The 21,923-nt window shown below is 31.5% G+C and overlaps 1 protein-coding gene and 1 pseudogene across 3 annotated transcripts in view; both read left to right on the top strand.

The window, feature by feature from the left end:
• LOC7458565 (cysteine-rich receptor-like protein kinase 10) overlaps positions 1-21,923 on the top strand; it is a 79,321-nt gene that overhangs the window by 39,567 nt on the left and 17,831 nt on the right. The gene's annotated exons all lie outside the window — the stretch shown is intronic.
• On the top strand, positions 1,912-9,333 carry LOC127903929 (cysteine-rich receptor-like protein kinase 10; annotated as a pseudogene).

A 21,923-nucleotide genomic window follows, 5' to 3' on the forward strand; every position in this document is an offset into this window, starting at 1 on the left:
TAAATTTTATGATAAAAATAAAAATTGTAGTGAATTTTACCATATATTTTTACCTTTTTTTTCATTGTAGTCCTCATCTATTTTTTAATTTTATATTTTTATGATAATTTAATATATAATATTATCTAATTAAACTACAAAAGGATTCCATCGAAAGACAAAAAATTTTGAAAATGAAAAAAAGAGAAGGCAAGAGCTTAATTGTTTATATAAAGAATGAAACCGATCTTAGTTGGTTTAATTGTTTTTATAATTCTATCCAAAGACTCTTTGAAAATTAATTAAATTAAAGACTTTTAGCTTTCTTTTTATGTAATAAAAAATAGAAGAAGTCAGAGTTTGGTATCCCCTTTGGTGTTTTTATAGCATAAGGTTCATGCGAGAAGGGTATAAATATTTTAATGCATGGCTAGGGATTGTGGCAAGTGACTAAAGTCCGGTTTGAAGCTACTCTTTAAAAGTGTGGTCTAAATAGAGATTTGTTAAAAATTAATTTAAAAATATTAATTTGTTTTATATATTTTTTTTATTTTAATATGTTAAAATGAAAAATATATTTTAAAAATAAAAAAATATTATTTTAATATATATCAAAACAAAAAATATTTTTAAAAATAACAACTTTCATATTATCAACTAACCTGAAAAGAAATGGTGGTGTCGTCACCATATATTATTAAAATAATTGTTTTTTGTTAGCATTATATGGGCCTCACGCTTAAAAAGCCTAAAACTATGCGCACTAATATTGATACAAACATGTTTTTATACTATTTATCTTATAACCCATAACTATATATTAAAAGCATAGATATTATATAAAAATAGTTGATTTAACTAAATTTTATTAATTTTATAAATAAAATAGGAATTTTAATATGGATTTTTTATTTGTTTTTCATATAAAGCTAATAATTAATAATTTAATTAACTTTTCCCTTTTTTATAAAATCTAATTATTAGTAAGTGTACTCATTCCATATCTAATTAAGAAAAAGACTAAAACAACAATATATAATTTCTTAACACTAGTTAATTTCGTTTTCTATATGCCAACTCATGCATTATACAAAATCTTAAATAATATTAAAAAAAAACCTCTTAAATCATCCCTAACCTATATAGTACATCATATAAACTTTATATTGATTATCAAAACTGTAAAATTACTTTAAAACTAGTCATTGAAGGCCAGCAATTCAAATCTAAAATTATATCAAATTTTTAAGGATTTATTTTTTGAAGTTCTCTTGATAAATATATATATTTTTATTATTTTCTAGCTACTAATTATAGCAGCAATCCATGAAAACTTAATAAAAAGTATTATATATATATATATATATATATATATATATATATATATATAATTGAATAATTCATGTGTGAAGCCCATGGTAAGAACTCTAATAATTAAATACATGTAAGTTTTTGCATTTAATACTTGAGTGAACTTAGTTGTTGTCTAGAAGACTATTATATATTATATCGATGATATTGCCAACTAGTTTTTCAAGCAGTTGATTATAAATTCCTTTAAATATAGTATGAAATAATAATGATGTATTTGAATTTTATTTAGCATAATGAAATTACTATTTTTTTTTTCTAAAAAAAAGAAAAGAACTTATCAGTCAATAAAAAAGCTTCTAGAAATTTCAAAGAAATGGAGACAAATTAGCGCTCGTCAACAAATCCAGAATGACTTTCTGTGTCCACTATCATTATCAAGAAGTGCCGGTGCTAATCCTCTCTGGTTATAGAAATTTCTAAGAAATGAACACAAAGTAGCAGAAAGCAACACGGCAAGGGACTCCATGATCTCTGTCCCCACTATCATTGACTTTTTTCCAATCAGCAATAAATGAGGGCACGACTTTTTTCATTGACTTCAATCTCCAGTTTTGCTAAGCTACCTCTATTCCTTGTTCCCATTACCTCTCATCTGATAAAAGGATGAACTCTCTTTCTTCCACCATGAGGGCTGTTAGCTAGCTAGAGAGCTTGATCACCAAAAACATGAACTCTCTCAAATTCTACGTTATCCTGCTCTCGTTGCTTACCCTTGCTATTATCACTCTAGCACAGGAGGATGCGGATGCCAATTACCTCAATCATTTTTGCCAAAACGCAACCACCTCCACAATAAACAGCACCTACCGAGTCAATCTAAATCTCCTCCTCTCTTCACTTGCCTCAAACGCAACCCGGAATAATACCAATGGATTCTACAACACCTCTTTCGGGCAGAACACTGATCAAGTGTACGGCCTGTTTATCTGCCGTGGCGATGTTAGCAACACTGTTTGCCAAAATTGTGTCACCTTCGCCACCAAAGATATAGTCCAGCGTTGCCCAGTTGGAATAGCGTCCATTGTGTATTACGATGCGTGCATCCTACGTTACTCTAACGTGAACTTTTTCTCTAAGGTGGATCAAAGCCCTGGTTTCTCCTTGTTAAACACACAGAATATCACAACCGAACCCCAGCGTTTTAACAATCTAGTGGGAGCCGCCGTGAATGATTTGGCTGCTCGAGCTGCAAGTGCTCCTCCAGGTGCTAAAAAGTTTGCCGTGAACAAAACGTCTTTCAATGCGTTCCAAAATATATACAGCCTTGCCCAGTGCACACCGGATTTATCTAGCTCTGATTGCAATCGATGTCTCAGTGCAGCTATAGCTGGATTGCCCAATTGCTGCAGCAGCAAGATAGGAGGAAGAGTCTTGTTTCCTAGTTGTTATATTCATTATGAAATTACTGAATTTTATGATGCAACGGCAGTTGCAGCGGAGTCACCGCCTCCTCCTCCTCCCTCGTGGCTCTTCCTTCTCCTCCACCTCCTCGTTCAGCGACACTACCAGAAGGTAAAGTTATTTTCCACTATTTATTGTTTTATTCAATATCTTTAATATTCCCCACTCTAACAAAATCGTTACTATATATAGAATGCACTCGTCGAAATTTAAATTTATCTCTTAAATTTTTTGGATGAAATTTATTTATTAAATTACAAAATACAAAATCCTTAAGTCATTTTGGAAAAAAAAAAAACCAATCCTTTTGTAAATTTTAAAATTAAGTTACGGTTTGGTTTTTTTTTTCTCCCTGGTCAGTTGATATTCTTGATTCAAATGTGATGGTTGTGGCCCAATTCTTGTAAGGTATTATTGCCATGTGATCTTACGATTTTATCCTCCAAAAGGCATCTCACATGTTTGAAAATCAATTCCAAGTCCTCGTTAGAGGAAAGTGTATCCCACGCCACGTGATCGTACCTCCAAAATGGCTCGGTTGTGTATGTGATGGTCTTGGCCTAATCCTTTGAGATATTATCCTCTTTGGTTACTTGGGCACACGAATTTGTGCGTGGTGTGCAAAACTTGCAACAAAATAAAATAAAATAACAAACACTTGCAATATTTACCATGTTTGGATCAAGAATTGCCTACCTTGCAAGAACAAATCCGTCAAGTCAAGCCCTCTTAAGATAAACTTCTCAAAGCTACAACCGAATCGTCACGAATGTAGGAATCCCACCACACTACATATTTTTCCTAGTAGAGATTTGCGACACGATTCAACAATTCAATTTTTACTCATCAAAGATTAAATCAATCTCTTTAATACTTAAATTAGAAAATTCATCAGGCTTTTACTTCTTACATCTTCAACTTAGATTAACCAAAAAAACCTGAGAATTTATTGTAGCTCTAGAGACAAATCGAAATTGCTCTTTACTTAGTACTATTTCTTTACTATTTAACAATTTATGTAGGATTAAGTTGATAATTTAATATTTTTTACACAGTAAAAATATTTATGTATCCCTGCAATAAAAAAAATATGTTGTCTATTTTGATATATATTTTTTAAATATTTAAATTACTTTTATGTCTTTAAAGATAAAATCAATATAACTCTCTCACATGAGCTTTTTCATCTTTTTACCATGATTTTTTTTAATAGCATGATAGTTCAAGAACATTGTTTTATTTTAATAAATGTTAGATATTGTTTTTTAAAAAAACTTACTGGTAAGTGCTAGTCTTTCAACCGGCACGTGTAGGTTGTCCGGCTAACGAATGCTGCCATCACTAACATTGTTGGAATTGTCATGACGCCTCGATGCAATGGGGCGGCTCGTGTTTCAAGATTTTCAATGGTGTGGTTTCGATAACCATTTGTCTCCCCTCTTCTCTCTCTCTAGATTTAGATTTTCACGCCAGACCTTTAACAACTCTAAAATAGCCTTTTAATTTTTTAATTCTTCAGATTTGGTCTCTATTATTTTTATTATAATTTTATTATCTTGAATAATTTATAAAATTGATATGCTTTTTCGATTTCATCCCTCTTCACTTGTTTTCATCTATTAAATTTGATCATTGTTCTTTTTATTGCTATTTTTTTGTTCGAAATCATTTTTTAAATTGATTTTACTTTACAATTTCACTCTCCTTTGTTTTTTTTTTCTATCAAATAATTTAATCTTCATTCTTTTGATTGTTAATTTTTTTGCTTTGACAAGTTTTTTAAATTGGTTCATAATAAACTTCTTGGTTGAACATGAATCCAGGATTTCACAGGTTGCGAGTTTTAAAGATTTGACAAGGTTTATGATGTTTCTTAGGTTTGCTTGGTTTTTTATTTTCCTTTGTTTAAGTTAATTTTTTGCCCATCTCATCCTTCAATATTTATTTAATGGGAGATTGTGTTACATATTGTTTTAGCTTGCTTTCTACTAAATTTTTTGTTGGTTTTGAAAATAACCCGGTAATCTTAACCCTTTTATTTATCGTTCTTTGTTGAGTTTTTTTGGCTAATTCTTGAAATTAATATCTTTTCCTTATTTCATCCTTAAATATTTGATATTGTTTTTAAAACAATTTATAAGATTTTTTTTTTCTATTTCATCTCCCTTTATTTTTTTATCTTTTGGATTGTGTTCTCACTCTTTCGATTTCTATTTGTTTTATTTGAAATAAATTTTTTAATTTATTTTTTTTCTCTAGGATTTTTCATTGATTTTGAAAATAACTTGGGTTTTCTCAAATCTTTTTATTTGTTTTTCTTTGTTGGATTTACTTTCGCTAATCAATATTAAATTAGTTAAGAATTGAGTTTCTTGATTTAGCCTGAATCTAGAATTTAATAGGTTGCGAGTTTTAGATATTTGCCTGGTTTTAAAAGGTTCACTCAGTTTTTTTTTTTTAAGCTGATGACTTTTTAATTTTGTTAGGGTTCCCATATTTTTTTTATGTTTTCCATATGTCATCTTTTTTTTCTTTGTTAGGTCTATGGCCGGAGTCACATTGTTTTTTTTTTTAAAATAAAACACGCTTGCCTCATAAAATTACAAATGTTTTTCAATTTCACCACTACCATTTTTTTATCTTTTAAATTTGGTCCCTATTATTTTGATTGCTATTTGTTTTATTTGGGATCATTTTTTAGATTGTTTATATATATATATATATAAAAAATTTCATCATCCATGAGTTTTTTTCTATCAAAATTGATCTCCATTTTTTTTATTGTTATCTTTTTTTCTTTTTCAAGTTTTTTAAATTAATATTTTTTTTTCATGATTTTATCTTTTAAAATTAAATTGGTTGAGAATTAAGTTTATTGATTCAACTTGAATCCAGGAATTCATCGGTTGTGAGTTTTAGAGATTGGATCAGGTTTAGAAGGTGTGCTCGGGTTTCCTTAGTTTTTTGTTTTCTTTTTCTTAAAGATAATGTTTTTTTATTTCTTAACTTTTTTTCAGTTTTGTATTATTATTTTTTACGATTTACCTTCTATGAGATTAGTCTCGGGTTCATGACTAAGGTCACAAGTTTCAGAGTTTAAGAGGGGTTGACTTGTTTTTGTTCTTTTTTTAAATTGATTTATTTTTATTTTATTTTTCAACATTTAGTTTATTGAAAAGTGGTCTTCACACCTTTTCTTTTCCTTTCCTTCTATTGGTTTATCTCATGCCTATGGTTATAGGATTTGCAGGTAAACCCAGGTTGACTCATATTTTTTCTTGTTACCTTTTTAAATTACATTTTTTTTATCCTTCAACATTGAGTTGTTTGATAATTGAGCTTCATGATTATATTCATTTTTCTTTCAAATGTGGTCATTCTAGTATTCATAACTAGGTCAAAGATTTTGCATCTTAACCCTAGTGGGCACAAATCAAATTTTTTCATCCTTTTTTAATTATCTTTCTTTCTTAATTTTTCTCTTTCAATATTTTATTTGTTGGAGATTTAACTTCAGCTTTTTTCTTTTTTATTTCTCATTCTTTGGAGTTATCATGTTCTCATTTGATTTATTAAGAATTGAATTTTGAGAATTTTTTCTTGCTTTTTTTTTTTCTCTATAAGATTATCTTAATCTTATGTCAATGGTCGTGAAGTTTGCAAGTTAACCTGTTTTAACTCAAGTTTTTTTTTAATTATTTTTTGTTTCGCCCTTCAATATTAGAGTTGTTTAATAATTCAGGTTAGGTTCTTTTTACCTTTTTTATTTTATTTTTTTGTCAATTTATTTAGTGTTGTTGTATTTTATTAATGATATTATTTGAATTACCGATTGAACCAATAACTCATTCTCAAAAAAAATTTCTTAGCATTTTTTTCTATGTTGAAAATAAATTTATCTTACGCAGCCAGAAATCTAGTTTGAATTATAAAGAGGGAACATAAATCTGAACTATCTCTTCAATCCCAATTTTTTTTTTATTCTTTATCCTTTTACTAAATATTTCAAATAAGTTTATTGAGTAATTTTTTTGAGTATATCCATGATGTCCATCTGGACCATTAAATTTCAGTATAATAGTAAATACAATGGTTTTGATAACCATCACTATTGCACTGATGTTATGAAAAGATATTCATGTTGGATTGTCAACGTGTTACAAAAGGTTAATTACTGGCTTGAAAGCCGCTTTTGACTTTAAATCATGGAAGCAAAGTTATAAAACCCGGTCAATCATATGATATGATTCAGCTCAAGACTTGAATTATGAGTCATAAAAGGGTTAGTTGTTACAGGTAAATCTAATCTAGTATCATTTCAAAATTTATTTTAAAAAACATTTAAAATGAAACAAAAAAAATTAAAAGAACAATAAAGATTTCATTAGGTTTTGACTAGATCAATCCAGTCATAGAATAATCAAGTTTGACATGGTTAACTCCCAACACAGTTTAATATAAAACCTTGTCTAGGCTAGTTATCGGGTCGGCAGTTTGACTCACCAAACCAAGCCAGGTTTATAGCATTTTTACTAAAAAAAAATCATTTATCTAAAAATAATTTATTATCTTTTGTTCTTTGAAAAAATGTTTCTTGACATCCTTAAATATTTTCGTCTCTGTTTGAAAATGCTTGTATGTCAAAGTTAAGAGCTTTTATGAATTACAATGCGTTTTTGCAGAAAAAGGCGGTGTCTCAACAGTTTTAATTATAGCCATTGTCATTCCCATTGCTGTTTCTATCGCGCTTTTCAGCATGTGTTTCTGTTTCCTGAGGAGGGCAAGAAAGACCAGAGATTATGTGCCAGAAAATGATGGTAAAGAACATTAGAAATCTTTTTAATTGGGAAACAAAACAGAAGCAGAGTCTTTTCTGTTTTGTACTCCGCCTAATAATATTATCAAAAGCTCAAAGGAATATCTAATTGTGTTGTGTAGTTGGAGATGAGATTACCACCGAGGAGTCCTTGCAATTTGATTTGAGTACTATAGAAGCTGCCACGAACAATTTCTCCGCTGATAACAAGTTAGGTGAGGGAGGATTTGGTGAGGTTTACAAGGTAAGCAACTCGCAAAGCATTTAAATTTTCAAGAACAGGAAATACCTTGTTGCATTAGGATTTAAAAATCCCTTGCTCAACCATCGGTGAAAGTGCTTTCTCAGGGAACACTTCCTAATGGACAACAAATTGCTGTGAAGAGGCTATCAAGAAATTCTGGACAAGGTGCAGCAGAATTTAAGAATGAGGTTGTATTGGTAGCCAAGCTTCAACACAGGAATCTAGTGAGGGTGCAAGGGTTTTGCTTGGAAAGAGAAGAAAAGATTCTTGTCTATGAATTTGTCAGCAACAAAAGCCTTGACTACTTTCTATTTGGTATATATTGGTGATTTTCTAAATGTTCTTCTCATTGCCTTTTAGTACGAGAAATGCATATTTGCCTCTAGGAATATAGTCAATTATTCGTTATCAGGCACAGTTGTCTTTGAAACAGTTGATCTGCACTCTGACTTGAAGGTTCTGTTTTCTTGATTTTATAGACCCTGAAAGGCAAGGACTGTTGGACTGGTCCAGACGGTACAAAATAATAGGAGGCATTGCTCGAGGAATTCTTTATCTCCACGAGGACTCGCGGCTACGAATTATACATCGTGACCTCAAAGCTAGCAATATTCTGCTAGATGGAGATATGAACCCCAAAATCTCAGATTTTGGCTTGGCTAGGATTTTCGTAGTTGATCAAACTCAAGCAAGTACAATTAGAATTGTTGGAACATAGTAAGTTTGGATCTAATTCCCATTGATTGGTAAATTCATCTGCTGACAGAGTGCTTTCATTTCGTTTTTTCTAATCATTTCTCTGTTTTCCTTGTTTGTAGTGGTTATATGTCCCCAGAATATGCAATGCATGGGCGTTTCTCTGTCAAGTCTGATGTCTATAGCTTTGGTGTCTTAATCCTTGAGATTATAACCGGAAAGAAGAACAGTTCTTTCTATCAAACAGGGGGTGCTGTAGACCTTGTGAGCTATGTGAGTGCAAGTTTTTCTCTCTCGAAAACAGAGAGCATAAGATGTAGCAACTTTTAACCATTCAATTTTCTTTTTTCAGGTTTGGAAACATTGGAGAGATGGGACACCATTGGAAGTGCTGGATCCAACTCTGACAGATACATATTCAAGAAATGAAGTAATTAGATGCATCCACATTGGATTGTTATGTGTTCAAGAAGATCCAGCAATCAGACCCGCAATGGCAACAATTATTCTCACACTCAATAGTTACTCGGTTACCTTACCATCACCGCAAGAGCCTGCTTTTTTTTTCCATAGTACTATAACAGATGAAGTGAACATTTCAAGCAAGGAATTTCTTTTAGAACAGTCTAAAAGCAAGTCTGTTGCTTATTCTGTAGATGAAGATTCAATTACTGAAGTATATCCTCGATAGGGAGCATCTGTATTTTCTCTAAAATAAGCATATATATGAAAAAAAAACATGAGGTCAATTTTTCAGTACCAAACACTTCAAAATTGTGATTTTCATTGTTGACAAATAAAACACACAAGTATTTTGAATGAATCTCCAAAGCGTTATTGATTAGCTCACACTTATTTACACACACTTATAATTCTGAATATATTAGCTTTTATATTTATAGGAAAATTAATCCTTTAATTTTCATAATCTAATAAGAATTCTAACTAACTAATTAAGAATTCTAATTAACTAGTCTAATACAAATCCTTTTTTTTTCTCAAGGATTCCTACCTGCACTATGATTATAACTATTATATAACTATCTCTCATTAAACTAATGTTTTTAAACACCCAGTTTAACAATGAAAGATTTTCATTTAACCTTATCTTGACATCAATTTTACACCATCGATCTTTCATTATTTTAGAAGCTTTGTTAATTTTCTAGTATTGTTTTTCTTAATGATAACAATTTCATCATCCATAAATTTTTGTCATTTTATTTCTTTTACAACATTTTCAGGAGTGATAGAATCATACAATGAGAATAAAGCAAAATAAGTAAGTGGATCATCATATTAATTAATTTTAGTTGCCTCATATTTATTCATCCATGTAGGTCTTTTTGTAGCATGTTATGATAGTTGATCATTATTTGCTTAATGATTACTATTAACTGTTGTGATTTTTTCATAGGACTTTTTTTTTCTCATCATTAAGTTTCTTTGTATCTAAAGCAACTTGTTCGAACTCTTTTTTTACTTTTTTTTTCTTCTAAGAGAAGCAATATGTTGAAGCTCTCTTCTCTTTTCTAACTCAAAGACTTTCTTTTCATTCTTTAAATAGCTTTCTATCTCTTCATGCCTTTTATCAATATTGCTTTCCAATTCCTTATTATGCATCTCAATGACTAACAAGAAGTCTACATATTTCTTCTAAAATCTTGTTTGAACAATTCAGAATGTTCTTGCTACATTTTATATTTGAAATCTTCATACTTACGATTAAGTGTTTAACATCTTACTAATGTTGATCTTGTATTGTTCTTTTCTTTAGTTTAAGGCTATCACGTTCATTTTTGAGTAACCTAAAAATAATTTATCTCTCATCTACTACATGTTCGACTTCATTTCTTAGCTCTTCATTTTTTTTATTGATCAACTCTCACTCAGTTTCAAAATCATATTCATCCCGATCAATGAAAGTAAAGCCTTCTTTTCTCATTAGCATTAACATCACAAAACTTGATTAAATCTTGATAAGATTCATCTAAACTAGAGAAGATTGATTTATCTCCACTCATGTGATTGCTACACCTCGTGTCTAAATAGTATAAATTTTGATGATATTTCTTATTTATATGCAAGCCATCAATAAAGACATTTTTTTCTTTCTTTTATGTAAAATTAGATTTACCATCATTTCTATTCAAATTAGCATGAATTTAGATTTGTAATGTCAATACCTATAACGCCTGAAACATTCAACCTTTTATTTGTTCATTGGCTTTGACTTGTAAAAAGTTAAATGATTATTGTCATATTCTTTTTTTCCTCGTTTGAGAATTAGAAGAATGATTATCTTTGAATTTCTTATGTGAAAATCTACCATTATTGTTCTTTGTTCTCCTTCCTCTTCCTTCTCCACCTAAAAAGTGATTATTAGATAAAACTCGTAAAGTTTGCTCCTCCTTATCTCTGTTGATTCAACTTTTGCTCATGAATTAGCAAGGAACTTTGCAATTCATCAATAGAAAGTTCATCAATATTCTTATCTTTTTCTATTGAACTCATAATAAAATTGAATTTTGGTGTCGATGATCGAATAATTTTTTCAATGATGGTAATATCCTCTGTATTATTGTCATGGATTTGCATCTTGTTAATGATTTTCATTGTTCTTGAAAAACAATCTATGACTAACTCTCCCATATTCACCCTAAGGAATTTAAACTTTTTTCGAAGTGCTTGAAGTTGTTGCCTTTTTGCTGTAGTTTTTTCTTTATACCTTTTTATCATGAAATCCCAAATATTCTTGGAGGTTTTCTTATAAAGAATGTTTCCAACATTGATTGGTCAATCTATTGGAAAAAATAACTTTTTTTTCCTTGAAATCTTTCAATCACTGCACTTTTATCTTAGTTTTTTACACATTTATTATTGTTGATCTGGATGGTGATTCAATTATTTCTTGAGAAATAATTTGTCAATATTCCTTAGGTCCTAAGAAGCTATTATTAACATGCACTAATGATCATAATGAACATCAAAATGTGAAATGGATGGTTGAATAAAATTATAGAAGCCAATATTAGAGACTCTTTTCTACTTCTACTATTATTGGGGGCAAACTTGCTACCTTGCTAGTTGGATGCTAATTGTTGGAAATTTTTGGTGTTTCAAAAGAACTTTTTTCTTCCTGCTGCGAAGAGTTTATCTTACTTGGTCTCTAATCAATCTAAGCTTAAATATCAATTATCAAAAATTAAAACATAAAAGTATTTGGATGAACCTCCCAAACTTTATTAACTAGCTCACACTCATCAACACACACTTATAATTTTGAATACATTGACCAAGGATTCTAATTAAGTAATCTTACACAATGCTTTTTTTTTTAATTAAGGAATCCTACGTAAAAAAGGATTATAACTAATATCTAACATTCATGTCATGGTGTGCTATCATGATTAGTAGTTCATTAGCTACTACTTGATGAATTGACACAATGTATAACAAAAGAAAGAGATATGATTTGTCAAGTTTTAAAATTACAACCTTAAGTTTTAAAATTACAACCTTAAACCCAGAGAAAACTATGTATGATATGTTCTAAATTTTAGTAATTTATAAAATTGTTTTGAAAATAACACATCAACTATTTATATAATGGCTAAACCAACCTATACTATAAAGGAAATTCAAACCAAAATCAACTAGAAAAATAAATAAATAAATCTAAAAATAACAAGAAAAATCAAGAAAATTCCTAGACATTATCTTTTGGGTAAAATTTGAACATGTTCACCATCTTAAGTAGTGCTTATCAACCAATCTTTATAAGGAATAAGGACTGTAGACACTACCAGAATTCTTATATTTACCGTCAACATTTTCCGTCGGTATTTGTACTATCATTTCGTTCGCAATTAATTTACCGACGGGATCACAGACACAAATGCTCTGTCGATAAATCTCTTGTTGATAATTTTTTACCTGTTGGTAAGTCTATCATCAGTAATAAAAAAAAATATTATTGTCGATGGATTTACTAACAGGGAAAGCGTGCTATAAAAAATTATCTGCTTCATTCCATCGGTATTTTCCCCGAGAAGCTTGTCATATAACCGATAAAAATACCGTATGAAATTCCTTTGGTGATTATTTAAAAATATTTTAAAAAAATCTATTTAACAAAACTAGAAAATAATTAAATTAATATAAATCAACATTCCATAATACTCAGAACTGAGTTGCTTGAAAAAAAAATCAACTCAAATAAATTTGAAACAAATAAATAACACAAAAAAATAAACAACAACAATAACAAATAAATAAATCAACTAAAAATAATTTCATATGCAAAAAATGAAGTTGTGATTGCTAAAAATTTAAAAATACTATAAATAAATCAACTAAAAATTGATCTCATATGAAAAAAGAAAATCCTACAACAACATTCATACAATTATTAAGAACAGAAAAATTTAAAAGTAAAATACAATAACAAATATAATGAAAAAACAAACACAAAAAAAGAAGAAAAAAATCTTGCCTTAATGTAGTTGCGAGTGAAGATGAGAAGAGGAAAAAAAACAAATTCATAAAGTATGTTAATTAAAAAAAAACTGAGAAAAGAAAAGAGGAGAAGACATACTTGAGCGTGGAGGAGAAGAGAAGGAGTTGAGTAGAGAAGAGAGGAGAAAGAAAGAAAGAGATGTTGATGTTTTTCACATAATAATAATAATAAGAAGAAGAAGAAAAATTGAAGAAGAAGAAAATGAGACCCGTCTGTTGTGAAATTAGGGATTCTAGTCTTTTTACTAGGGCATTTTACCTATAGATAATTAAATATCAATATTTTTAATTATTCCGTCGGTGATTTCATTTGTAATATTTAATTTAAATTTTCAATTTAATCAAAAATTTTCAGAAACTGCCAAATATCGCCGACGACTTTTCAATCCATTGGTAATTCTATCTGTAATATTTAATTTAATTATTCATTTTAATAAAAAATTTTAAGAAACCCGCCAAATAACACCAACGAGTACTTTTCAATCCGTTAGTGATTTCATCTGTAAAGAACAGTAATTAACAGTGTAATTGAGAAGTGAACAGTTCCACAGCTCTTTGGAAAATACCGACAAAATTTATCCGTCAGTGATTCCCTTTGTAATTGACATGATGAACAGTGCTAGAGAGAAGTTAACAGTTTACCAACGAGTTTATGGACGGATTTTACCGATGGTATTAATATCGTCGGTAATTCTATTGATATAAATGACACGTCATTGTACTTTTTTGCTTAGTTTTAATTTTATTTTTTTCACTGTAATCCCCTCGGTATATACCAAAGGAATATTTTCATCGGTAAAATTCACTATAATTTACCGACGGAAATATTTTGTCAGTATTTATATTTGTATTTATTAATTTTTTAGTAGTGAGAACTTTATTTTGAACTTTCAACTTGATAAATAATCAAATCAAAAGTTATGCTATGCTTTTTTAGAAAGCTCCTTTTAACATGTCTAAACGTTTTTGGATTTGGTCTTGTTTATTTGATTTATGAATATATCCACTAGAGATTCCACGTCATGTATATTGTTTTAAATTCCAATATGATGGGTATGTAGTCTAGCTGGTTGTTTTATTACAAAATCATAACCAACTAAAAGCATACTAGAGGAAGCTAAAATACTTTAAATAAAATTATATTTGAATTAGAAAGTGTCAACTAAAACTAAGTTTGTTTTCGGACAATTTTAAGAGTATTTTCACATTGGTTTTATGTATTTATAGTAATTTAATAAATTCTCTTAAATATTTATTGTTATCCAAGATTTAAACTAAAGATTAAAATCCTTGAACTTAATCATCCGTTGAACTTCTCGAGATTAAAATAATGCACTCGGATACATACAAGATTGAAATTTAATCGGTAAAGTTACTTAATCAGTAAATTTAATTTAAGTTTTTGTTTTGCTAGATTTTAAACTTGATCAAAATATTAATGAAAAATGTGTTTCTCACCATCTTTGTCATTGAATTAAAATCCATGGTAATAATTGTACACACAGATTTTAATAAAAAAATAAACAAGGAAAAAGTGTAGCAAATATTCAATTTTATTAAAATTGTGTGTGATGGGTACAATTAATTTTATAAATAGGTTATCATTTCTAAAATAATTTAGAAGAAATATAGATATACATAAATGAAGCTTATAATTAAAAACTTATTTGAAGCTGCACTATATACCTATTTATCTCAAAATTTTATTGCCATATATTATTCCCGGAATAATATATATATGGCAATAAAAGTTTGACTTGCCAAATATCTTTATGAATATTTTATTTAATTATCATAAACATAAGATGCCACTTCCTCAAAAATTCCTCAAAAGTAGAATGGAATGCTGACTTCCTCAAAAGTAGAATGGAAGAGATGGAGAACCCAAAAATTAAAAGACAAACTAAATTTATAAAATGAAGTTTTAAACCCACAAGTGGCCTTCCAATAATGAATTAAGGAATTGGGCACGAATTATCATAAACATAAGAGTTCAAAATAAATTTAGTTGGGTCATTTTTTTAAAAAAAAAAAAAAACAAATGATACATTGCTTATAATGGTAGACGATAACTTGCCTAATGAGCACCAACTCGGAATTTGTCCCCTCTGTGATGGCTAAAAAAACTTTGGAGGGTTTTCTTGGGTTGAAAATTTAATTTTTAATTAATTTTTATATTAAAAAACACTTTATAAATACTAATTATTAGTAATTGTAATCATTCCATATCTAATAATTAAAGCTAATAATTAATAATTTTTCATTAATATAAACGAGTAGATTTTTTATTTGTTTTTCATATAAAGCTAATAATTAATAATTTAATTAACTTTTCCCTTTTTTATAAAATCTAATCATTCCATATCTAATTAAGAAAAAGACTAAAACAACAATATATAATTTCTTAACACTAGTTAGTTTCGTTTTCTATATGCCAACTCATGCATTATACAAAATCTTAAATAATATATAAAAAAAACCTCTTAAATCATCCCTAACCTATATAATACATCATTTAAACTTTATATTGATTATCAAAACTGTAAAAATACTTTAAAACAAGTCATTGAAGGCCAATAATTCAAATCTAGAATTATATCAATTTTTTAAGGATTTATTTTTTGAAGTTCTCCTTATAAATATATATAAATTCTTTATTAATTTTGTAGCTCCTAATTATAGCAGCAATCCATGAAAACCTAATAAAAAGTATTAAATATATAGGTGAATATATAATTCATGTGTGAAGCCCAAGGTAAGAACTCTAATAATCACTACAAGATTTCACAGTTTTACCGACGGAAAAATTCCGTCGGTGTGTGATTAGAAGTTCGTCGGTGATTTTTTTACCGACGTCATCACCGACGGATTACGTCCGTCGCCTTTCCCTTCGTTGGTGATTCCCCATTCCGTCGCTATATCGGTCGGAAAAACAAACAAAACCATTTGCCGATGGTTTTACATACGGAATTTGCGCGCCAAAAAAAAAAAGATTCCCGCTTGAAATATACCGACGGATTTTTAGTCCGTCGGTATATTGTGATTGACCGACGGAAAATATCCGTCGGTAAATCTGTCGGTGAGTGTATGAAATACCGACAGAATATGTCCGTCTGTAAATTCGTCGGTGATTGTGGAAGCTACTGTTAAATGCCGACGGATTATGTCCGTCGGTAAGTCTGTCGGTGAGTGTTTAAAATACCGACCGAATTCATCCGTCGGTAAAATCCTTGGTAATAGTTTTTTTCTTAATTTGTTTTTAAAAAATTATTTAGATATATAATATAAAACTATATAAATTAATTGTAATACAAACCAATTATGCAAATAAAATTTATATTAAACATAAAAAAAAACAAAGTTAAATAATATTCATTACAAACTGAATATGTTTCAAGAAAAATAATAAATGAAGTTTTAAAGGTAAATAATGTTGATTACAAATTAATATAAAGATGATGGAGCTTGAGGAGGAGGAGGAGATCCTGGCGGAGGCTGGTGGTTATACAGCCAAAAAGGATTAGGCGCACATGTTCCGCTATTTGACAATTTCATAATCATTTCGTAAAGCTGGTCATAAGCCGCTTTTTGTTGTTCCTGAGCCGCTTCATACTCCGCTTTTTGTTGTGCTTGAGACGCTTTGAATTGCTCAGACTCCGCTCTTTGTTCCGCTCTTTGTTGTGCATGAGACGCTTTGAGTTGTGCGTACTCCGCTTGTAGGTTATCGTATTTCTCGGTGAGTTGCTGCAAAGCCACGAACTCCTTAGATTGGGAGCTCGATATTGATTAGGAGCTCCCAACGGTTGAAACACTACGGGTCGACCGCAAGTTGTCGGCCGTAGTGTTGGAGAGCCCGTAAACCCGATTTTTATCGGGTCCACCTGACGAGCCAACCTCCATCCACAAATCCGGATTGAATTCCGGATGGGTCAAATTATCGTCCCCGTATCTCTCCCTCAACCGATTATTATAGGTCTCCTGAAAATAAAATAAAAAAGTAATCATCATATTCAATACAATAAACATAATAACTTACAAAATAAAATGGTTGAACAAACATACCACGAAATGCTGAGCACGGTTATCAACGAACTGTTGCGCCCCCTTCTGGCGGTCTTGACTCCGCACGTGCGTCTCCACAAACAGCTCCATCGGGCTCGGCTCACGTCCAAGAGACGCAGCCTATAATGAAAAAAGATATATTAACAACAACTGAATTTAACGATATATTTCATTTAAATTAATCTTACCATCCGTTTCGCATGTGCAGCAAACGAAACGGAGCCGCCAGTGTGAGTTGTCACCCCCGCCATGAATTGGCCGATTCCGGTTGCCAGCACCGGACTGTGAGCGTCGTGTGAACCGCTCAGACGTCACGTGCTCAAGATAGTGCGGCCATATATCTTCCGGGATGTATATCGGTTTGAAATCCCTCCAAACCGCAACATCGTTCGAGCCTTGGAAACCCCTATCCCTCGCGGTTTTTTTTGCCTTTTTCTGTGCTTCATACCAAAAATCATGCAACCTGCTTCACGCAACCAAAAATTACATTTCGAAACATAAATTTGTCTAAAAAAAATCCTGTATTGTTTTCGATCTTACCTAGTTGCCGCGTGATTTTCCCACACCCTCCTCACAACAGTGTTATGCTCAATGTCCCAGCAGAATTTGTGCTTTGTATAAATAAACAAGTTTAAATAAAAATAATAATTTATTTACAATTATATTAATAAGCTGAAAATTATAAATTAATACCAACCTCAAACCTGTTAAACCATGCATTGATTTGAGGCATCCATTCAGGATGCTTGGATATCTGACTCCATTGAAACAATGGAATCTCCATCGACGATTTAAACGCCGATGATATTACTCGGGCGGCTTCAATGTTTGTGAACCTGAAAATAAATGAAATAAATTCAATAGTGATTACTTGATAAATTATGTTGTAATTTTTTTAAAAAAAACTAAAACCTTAACAAACTTACGTTGAAAGGTCGTCCTTCCATTGTGCCTCGTACTTGCGGGTAAATTGATTCCGCTGCGAAGGCACGCCGCCTCTGCGCTGTGAAGTACCGTTGGAAGCGGTAGCATCGGTTGACGGCGCAGGTGGTGTAGGTGCCTCTTCTTGAGAGGCACCTAAGGAAATATCATCCTCGCTGCTAGACGAACTAGCTGCGACCGCACCTGAGCGACCAGCTCTGGTTTTCGTTCTACGCATCTACACAATTTGATACAAATAATTATATAATTAAATTCAAATGTAAAAAAAAAAATTCAACAGCACCTCCCCTATACCGGATACTACCCAAATCCACAAACCTGCACATATTAACAATAGCCACAACCAATTTACCCAATCTATACTAATTATTCCAACATATTCAATTACTAATCCTAAGGTAAATTCAACATTAAGAATTACAATTCAAGTAATTATTCAATAATTATGCCAATACAACAAAACAATAATAAAAAAAAAACTCTAGAATAACAATCAAAATAAATGGAAAAAATTAAACACAAAGCATGCAATAATAGAGTAAAACTAATAATTATTCCAACATATTCAATTACTAATTCTACGGTAAATTCAACATTAACAATTACAATTCAAGTAATTATTCAATAATTATGCCAATACAAAAAAACAATAAATTAAAAAAAAAAACTCTAGAATAACAATCAAAATAAATGGAAAAAATTAAACACAAATCATGCAATAATAAAGTAAAATTAATAATTATTCCAACATATTCAATTACTAATTCTATGGTAAATTCAACATTAACAATAAAAATTCAACAAATTAACTAATAATAATTATGTCAATACAACAATAAAAAATATTCAATAAATTCAAAAAAAAACTATATACTTTAGCAATGAATTATGCAAAAAAAACTATAGACTTTATCTATATTACAAAAAATACACCATAACAAAAAAAATAACCAAAATAATAGCAAAAAAAAACTATTAAAGTAAAATGAAATAGAGGAAACACTAACCTTTTAAACTGATGAAGATGATGAAGAAAACTTGCTAGAGATTGGAGGTGAAAGCTTTGAAGAATGGAGAGGAAAAAAATCAAAAGCTTAAGATGAGAAACGAAGGAGAAGAAAAAATGAACTAAACGGGCGGTTACTTAAACTTATATGGCAGTTTTCTCGATGGATTCACCGACGGATATAAAATTAATTATTATTTTAATTTGTTCCGCCGGTGATGTGTTAAAAATCCGTCGGTAAATTTTGAATTTCGCACAAAAATTTTTAATGACCCTCCATATTTTTCGTGGTCCGTCAGCAAGATTACGCGGTCAGAGGCGCATTTAATGCGCAACCCTTTGAAATTCGCGCGTCCGTCGGTAATGTTGTCGGTAAAATTGAACCGCCGACAACTTACCGACGGATTTAAATTCGTCGGTGTGGCTGTCGATGATGGGGTGGCATGCCAAGTAATTATTTTCGAACTCTCTGTGAAATGCCAACGGACTAACGGAGTGGCCGTCGGTGATTGGGTGGCATGACAAGTGTCGCACGTCATTAAATCCGCGCGGCATCGGCTGGCGATTTTTCTTTATGCGTTTTGCTTTGATTGGTTCGTTGGAGTCGCCACCTAGTAATTTATTGAGGGCTACTAGGAAACCCGGGTACTGGTCTTATCAGAGATTCACAGGTAAGGGACTGGTTGTGGTTAGGGAAGGTATTAGCACCCCTAACGCACCCTACCTGAGGTAAGCTGCTTCGTAGACTTGATGTGTTAAAGAAGTTTTAAAAATTCTGTTCTTTCATCGAATTTTAGAAATACAACTTACGTGTAAGTTCATAATTCTTTATTCGTGAGCAAATCAAAATATTAAATTCTTCTTTATTCTTGCAATTTTATCATAAAAAAAATCCATAAAAGCATACAAACACACATACACTTTACTGTATTTTTTTCTCCTTTTTTTTTTTATCCACAATACAAAAATATAAATTCAAAACAACTAAACAAAAATTACATTTAACAATTTCAAAATTACAAAACAGCCACCCTAAAACAATCTGAAATTACAGGGATGGCCCTCTGCAAGCCGGAACAGTGCCGACGCGTGGGTTCACGCGCCTCCGCTGACAATGCCCGGAAATGGGCGGATCTGCCCTGCTTTCTTCTTCCCTTCCCTTCTATGCTGGCTGTGAGAACCACCGTCACCTGCAAAGGGGGAAAAAACACAATGCAAAGCTTCCGATTCTCTCCTTTTTTTCAGATCTACTCTCTTCTGTCTTCTCTTTCGGGTTTTCTGTTCTTCCCTTCTTCAGGTGGCAGGTCTGCCGGCTTCTTCTCCCCCTCCCCTCTGCATTGGCGGTGGCCCTTTTTCAAATCTCTTTCATCTCCGTTCTCCCCTTCTCTCGGTCCATTTGATTTTTGCTGGTGGCAGATCTGGCGGTTGGAGGAGGGAGCTGTCGGTGTGGGTTGCTGCCAAGGCCGGTGTGCAGAAGATGAAGAAGAGCAGGGGCTGTCTTGGCTGGTCTGTGGCCGTTGCTGTTGAGGAAACCAAAGGGGAAGCAGACGTTGCTGATGAGGAAGGAAACGCTACTGCTGGAGGTTTGGGGTTCGGTGGAGATCTATGAGGGAAAGGAGGGTGGCAGCTGGCTTCTGTTGAGGCCGAATGGGTCGGCGCCTGTGAGAGGGAGAGGCTAGGCTGTGTGCAGCCGAGAGAGGGAAGGGAGAGTGAGGTGGGTGGCCAGAAGGGAGAAGGTTTGTGTGGCTATTTTGGGGCTGCAACCAAGAGAGGGATGAGGCTCCTTCGGGTTGCAGGAGAAGGAAAGGCTGCTGGCTGGCCAGCTAGGGAAACCCTGATGGATGGGGGGGCGGCCTCTCCTCTTTTTGGGTGAGGGAGAAGAAAAAGTTAAGTTTTTTAGGGTTTTCTCCCTTTTTTGTGTTGCCTTCCCCAAATTGCAAAAATACCCCCCCTTCCTTTGAGTTTTCAACCCATATTTATAGGTAAAATTTTGTTCATGCTTCAAAATTGGTCCCTCAATTTTATTTTATTTTGTAAATTTTGATTTTTCTTGTTTTTTTGTATTTTTTTGAAAACGAGCAATATCAACGTCGACTCAATGAGGAAAATCAATGATTTTAAAAATGACACGTGAAAAGTCGAACGCGTTCCAAAAACCTTTGAAAATTTAAATTCTTTTTAGACGACGTTGAAAATGCTAAAAACGATGCAAATATATAAAAAACATATTTTTTTGGATTTTCGTTGTTTTTCGCTATTTTTGGATTTTTTTCAAAAATTTTATCAAATAGGTGGGTCAAAAATTGGGTAGCAACAACAAGTAATTATTTTCGAACTCTCTGTGAAATGCCGACGGACTTAGTCCGTCGGTGTGCCCGTTGGTGATCGGGTGGCATGCCAAGTAATTATTTCATGTCACAAAATATATCATCCATGATCAATAATTATTTAAAGTAATTATCTCATAATTGTGGCATTTCAACTAATTATTTCAAGTACTAAATATTTTGTGTTTCAAAATATATATATATATATATATATATATATATATATATATATCATTCATAATCTAAAGGGTTTTACATAGGGCTTCATTTTGGTAGTTAGTCAGAATTTTGTTCTTCTTCGTCATCAATTGAATTGTCATCACCTTCATCGCAATCTTCAATATGAATATCATCTTCTTCGTTCTCTTCCTGAACCTCGACACGACCCCGAGGTTTTGTTTTTAAAACGGACAACCAATCCACTCTTGATCGATCCTTTCTAAATGAAGGGGTGTATGTGTAATAAACTTTTTGACATTGCTTTGCGAAAACAAAGACATCGTTTATGTTGCGGAGTCTAGCTTTTGAGTTGATTTCGACCAGACCATAGTGCGGATC

This window comes from Populus trichocarpa, chromosome 4 (genome assembly GCF_000002775.5).
Source record: "Populus trichocarpa isolate Nisqually-1 chromosome 4, P.trichocarpa_v4.1, whole genome shotgun sequence".
In the NCBI taxonomy this organism is placed as follows: Eukaryota; Viridiplantae; Streptophyta; class Magnoliopsida; order Malpighiales; family Salicaceae; genus Populus; species Populus trichocarpa.